Source organism: Pezoporus wallicus, unplaced genomic scaffold, assembly GCF_028554395.1.
Source record: "Pezoporus wallicus isolate ANWC-B61680 ecotype Strahan unplaced genomic scaffold, APGP_CSIRO_Pwel_v1 contig_5879, whole genome shotgun sequence".
In the NCBI taxonomy this organism is placed as follows: domain Eukaryota; kingdom Metazoa; phylum Chordata; class Aves; order Psittaciformes; family Psittacidae; genus Pezoporus; species Pezoporus wallicus.
In genome coordinates, this window is record NW_026637549.1 from 2,609,051 (window position 1) to 2,614,921 (window position 5,871).

The following is a 5,871-nucleotide window of genomic DNA, read 5'->3' on the forward strand; positions in this document are numbered from 1 at the left end:
GTGTTAAAAAATAGTTGTTTTTCTTTTTAAAAAAAAAAAGAGAGAGAAGGTATTTCCATCAGAACATACAGGAAAAGAAAATAAAGAAAGAGAAAATTATCTCTAATTATATAGTACATTTTTTATCATGAGTTTTCATAGATAGGTACATCTTTTAACTCTAGTAGTAAATTGATCCAGCTAGTTTTTCATTCAAATTATTCCAGGAATTCTCATGGAATTGCCAATTTTTTCTGGCCAATATGAGCTGTCCTGCATTGCACAATAGGTCTAAGACTGAAAATCCCACATACAGACTGGCATAAAAGGAAGGACCCTTTTGTTTAATTGCTCAGATAGTGTCAGCCTGTTGAATCCAGCTCAGATAATACTACTCATCCAACTCACCAGAATTACTGCTGTGAAGTTCGAAAAATTCTGCAATATTTTAAGGCAGACGCAGCATCTGCGTCATCTGGAAGTAATGAAGCTTTCATTCTCTATGCCAGCTATTCAAGTCTTATATCTGATACTCAAAAAGTTTTCACATATGGTCCATTCCAACCTGTTCTTTTTCTGCTTCCCCTGGATTTGTATTTTTTTTAGGCATTTCTCATATGCCTACTTTAAGATCTTTAAATAGGTGGAATATTCTGGTGAAAGTAATGAATACTTTTATTCTGCTTCCAAATTCTTTCCCAGTGGTGCCAAATGCACATTAGACCTGGCACACCCATAGTTTGAAAAGAATCATAAATTTAAGAAGCAAAATATGGACCTGTTTTATATAATAGTGAGTCACTTCTGCATTTTAATCATACACTACAGACAATAAAAGAGAAATGGAGTGTCAATGATTTAATTGGCAGTAATAGGCAAAGGCTGTGTAGAGACAGCAGTATCTCTTTTAATTATAAAAACATGTTCTTTTATGGGATAGGTGCCCTGCCATCAGCCGATGGAGACAACTTTAAAATTCTACATGGCTTAAATAAACAGCACATACAATTATGGAAGTGGTTTCTAAATATCATTCGAAAAATATCCTTGACATAAGAGTAACTGAGAAATAGCTACTGAAGAAAGATGGTATCATTCATTTTGAGTAAAAGTATCAAAAGAAAGAAATACGTTCCTATTCCACAAAATGAAAAAATAAATAAGAAATTAAGCAGTATCTGTGATGATTTATTGTTAATCTAAATTATTAATTTAGATCATTATTTAGATTATTTAGACAACCTTTTCTAGATCAACTAGAGAAAAAAAAAGAAGAAAAAGGAAACATAGAAAAGTGTGGCAGCTTTATCTGGCACCAAGATTGGATTTCTGTAAGAAAAAATCCCATGTAGCATATGTGGCTTTTATCATTGTAATGTGTGTACTGAACTAGTCAACCACCTTCAGATTTCAACTTGCAATCCACTTGATTTCAGGGGGAACTAGAGGGAAAATCAGCTCCTGCCTGAATCAAATGTCCAAAATCGTGTTGCTCTGTTTTGAGGTACACTGAATTCCAGGCCATTTTTGAAAATTTTGGTTCAGTGTATAGCAGACTATATTCATTTGAAGAGTCCACTCTTATTTGTAAATCAGTACTTCTGCTTGAGAAATCTATGGACACCTGCAGAAGGAAAGAAGAGCATGTTCATCAGAATTAAATGTACTGAAGACAAATTATATTATTACTCAGATTCATGCAGTTTTAGTGTTTTCTGTCCTAAAAATCAAGCTGATAAATATATCCTGCAGTATAACATCTGTGTACCATCTCACAGTGAAAATTATGGGCATTCATCAACTCTGTGGAATATAAATTAAAAAAAACCAAGAGTGTGAAGTACTGAAAGATTGTTTTTATGTCACATGAATAAAAGGGAGAATTAAAAAGGAAGTCAGGAATAAAAAACACTGAAATGTGAGAAGAAAAAACAACAGCGTAATTTCAATAAATTCAAGTGATCAGCAAATCTCATATGCAGTTTTTTAAAAGCTCATGGATAGATACTTCAGTGAGTTATTAAAAGGCTAAAACCCTTTTCCTGACAAAGGAATATACGGAGAGTAGCCATCTAATAGCAAATAGACATGGATAAATTACCTTTACCCTTTAAATCCAAAGACTCTCTAAGCGTGTGGAGACACCATAGGAAGCCCCTGAGAACACTCTAGGTGTTTTGGATCACATAACAACTAAGTGATTTTTAACTGTGGTTATACTGGAATATGTGTCTTTCTAAAGGTTGTATGAGAATACGTCAGGTAAAAGTTAAACAGTGTAAGCTGATCAAAAAAAGAACCTTATTACTATTTATTAGTCTTTGGTACTGTATATATTTTATATAGCCTCATCTCATTCTAAACAAACGCTACACTTTCCTCATGAAGGACACGGTGGGGTGTCATGTTAGAACAGGTTGTTTTATATATATCTATGTTAAACAATGCTAGGCCAGATAAAAATGCTTTGCATTTGGAAGAAAATAAGGAAATACCGAAGGTGTTTTAAAACTTGTAGAAGGCAATTACTGTTCTTCCACATACAAAAGTTTTACTTTTAAAAATTAAGAATAGTTTTACAGAGCTGAAATAAGGGCATAATATACTATACCATGCAAGAGACAGACTGACATTCACACCCACCAAAATAGTAAACCAGAAGTTAGGGCACAGGCCCAGAATTTGAAGTTGGTTAATATAGAGAGTGCGTTAACTAATACAGCAGCTTTTCCATCTTGAGTTGAGGAACTTGTCTCCAGGACAATGTATCTAAGCCTATGTATTGCCAGAAAATATACATGACTTTTTGCTGGCCTTATGGATAATGAATTAAGAGCATGTTATCAACTACTAGGATAAGACCTAGCTAACTTGGGATAATATTAACAATCAGAAATAGTGCTTTCTGTGGAGCATCCATAAGGAATTGAATACAACACAGACACTACAAGATGAATTAGCCAAATGTAAATTTGTATGAACTGGAAAAAAACCCTTCAGACTTCTCTTTAAAGCTTCTTCATCCCTTCTTAGCTTTAGCACAGTCTTCTATGAAACGTCCTTATCCAACATTCAAAATCATCTTGTTAGCAGCATGGTCTTAAGGGATGAACATTAATTATAACATTTACATTTCACGCTAAACATAGAAACACTCATTCACATAAAATAAAATCCTTCACATGCACCCTTATATATACACACAGAGAGATTTTACATGACAGATGCAGAAAAAAGACATAACAATGTGTTAACAAAATAACAAAGTTACCTAAATACAAATTATCCCCCTGACAGCATTCCCTAAACTCTATCCGTTGCATTGAGTAGGATCATGCAGTGCTTACTGAGCAGCTCTTCCTGAAAAAGCTTACCTGGAAATGTAAATGTAATTTCTGCTTTTTCTACTTCATCACCTGCTCTGTGGCTCTGGCCTTCTGTTGTGTTTCTGTTTAGAGAGTAAAAATACTTCTGCTTTGGTGTTTCTCCCCATTTAATGCTGTTGCATAGCAGGGTATGGGTGTTGCATAATTGAAAAGCCTTGGCCACGTAAAATGTGGCTGTCAGCCGCGGTTGCTAAGAAACTACAACTTAACTGCTTTCAAATACAATTTTACTAAAGTGCAATTACCCACACCTGCTATTGTTATTTATATGAGCTGATGAGTAATTCCTTCTTCACCATACTGGACACGTCCTCTCTTAGCTCCCATTGCACTAAGCTCCTTTCCGGCAACTTGTGAGATCATTTCTCATCTTACTCAAACAAACATTTTAAACCACCCCCATATCCCAGATATTTCCCAGGCAGGGAAGTGTGTCACAAAACATCTCCATGTGGCTCAGCACAAGACAGTGGATAAATGCCCAGCTGGTCAGTGTCACTTACAAAACCAGTGTCACGAGACAGAGCCTCCAAAGAAAATTTACACCAAGAGAGACTGCAAAGCTGAATAGGAGGTGATGGGCATTTTTTAATTGGAAAAAAAATATGTTTATGCAGTAATAAATTATTTAACAAAAAAAGTAAGTAGATCATTTAGTAACTCAGCTTTTAGTAAGCCAGCCTCCTATGTTTTGTTAGATGAACAAACAAAATGCCAGTAATAAGGAATATACATGCAAGAGGAGTGGGTGTCTCCTGACTGGAAAACTTTTGTCTTTATCTTTTTTATCATGTAAACATCTATTGGTGCCTCTTGAATAACAAGGGCATCTTTTATAGTATCTTGGCTATATTCCACATCAGCACAGACCATTCTGTTTCCTAAGTAATTTCAACCATGTGAATTAGATGCCTTATTCTTTCTTTGCTTCCTGGAGGTGAATGCAGACATCTTGTAGCTAGTCAAGTAGGAACTTGATGAGAGGAAGCTTTAGCCAGATGATGGGAGTGAATAATTAAAAAGCAAAGAATTTGTAAAGCATGTCTGCCCTTTTCTACCCCATGGGAGGTGAACTAGTATGCAGCAACAAAGGAGAGGAAGGGGATACAACCTTAATAAGAAAATCAGGGCACCTCTCCACAGGTGGGAAAGGCCAGGCTCAGTTACTTGTTCCTTTCACTCTGCTTCTGCTCAGAGCTAACTAGACAAAAACCAACAAACAGGCTCTGCAGGGAGGCAGATGTACTAGCTCTAGTCCAAGTGTGTGTTAAACAGCTGGAAGTCTTCTGGAGAGACCCTTGCTTGTACCTGAAGATTCAGAAATAGTGGAAATGGTACTTACATATGGCTTCAGTCATTTACATGGGTTCACACAAAATAGAGAATGTGAAAACAGAGAAAGGAAAGGGAGAAAAACTGCATCTTACCTAATAAATACCTACACACTAAGACAGACCTGACACATTCACAAACACTGTGAAAAGAAGTTATATATTCTAATGCAAATCTTGATGTAAACCAATTTTGTTAGTCATTGAACCATTAGTCATTTAAGTTAAAGTACTTGATTTTTAACATTTGGTGTGCAATCAGGGTACAAGTATTTGTCTCACTGCTGAACTTGGATGTTTGTTCTGCACGTGTGTAAGTTCCTGGCACCACAACGTTCAATACTTCAGCCTATCTGTACGATGATGAGATGATGCATGCTGCATGAGAATGCAGAGGTGGACAACATGATTTGTAGCTGCTTGTGATTGCTAATGACAAAGAAAAATTTGGGAACAGTATAATAAACAGATGAGGTTATTTGTAAATCTCTCATTTTCTGGTTTTCACTTCCCAAATACATAATAAAATGTGGCTATATTTTCTTGCATGAAAATGACAGTAAGTATTTTAAAAAGTAAATTCTATACCAAAAGGTATCATTGCGCAGCTATTTGTAAAAACAAAGATGCATTTTCTTGCCTAAAAGAAAATCTCTGGAGTCTACAGTTTCTTTCAAATAGTTTTACCTTCATTGCCAAATATTTTGATATTTTTAGATGACTTAATAACACATTGTAAGGATATATTTCAGCAGAATTTCAACATGGCTACTACATAATTGCAGCAAACTAACCTCGGGATTTTGACAAGTCCATTCTTTTTTCTTTTACATAACATCACAAAGCTCTGTTTTAGAGTGGCATGGGGATAACAAGCCTGAATTACAATCTCTGAAGATATCATTTGAATGACCATCTTTAGGCATGAAGCCTTCCACAGCATGCCCCAAATTGCCCAGGAGACTTGTTGAGGCATTACAGTGCCAGAGGAGGTGCGTGTCAGGGGACCACCAAATGTTTCCAACCTCCTCCCAGGTCCAGACACACATTATCATTCATGTTCTGAATAAAACATGAAAGCATTATATTGAATGACATTTTTCTAACAAATGTATCAATAGAGATATGATGTTAGTTAAGCTTTAGGGTGTGCTTTTAAAAGTATTTTGAAAGAA

The 5,871-nt window shown here is 35.6% G+C and overlaps 1 long non-coding RNA gene across 1 annotated transcript; it reads right to left on the reverse strand.

Annotated features, from left to right (window-relative positions):
* Positions 1 to 822: 822 nt before the first annotated feature.
* Positions 823 to 3,821, reverse strand: LOC130597571 (uncharacterized). Its single transcript, XR_008971806.1, has 2 exons — positions 3,354 to 3,821; positions 823 to 1,603 (listed from the first exon to the last, which is right to left on the reverse strand). It is a non-coding gene; the product is annotated as an uncharacterized LOC130597571 (long non-coding RNA).
* Between the last annotated feature and the right edge of the window lie 2,050 nt (positions 3,822 to 5,871).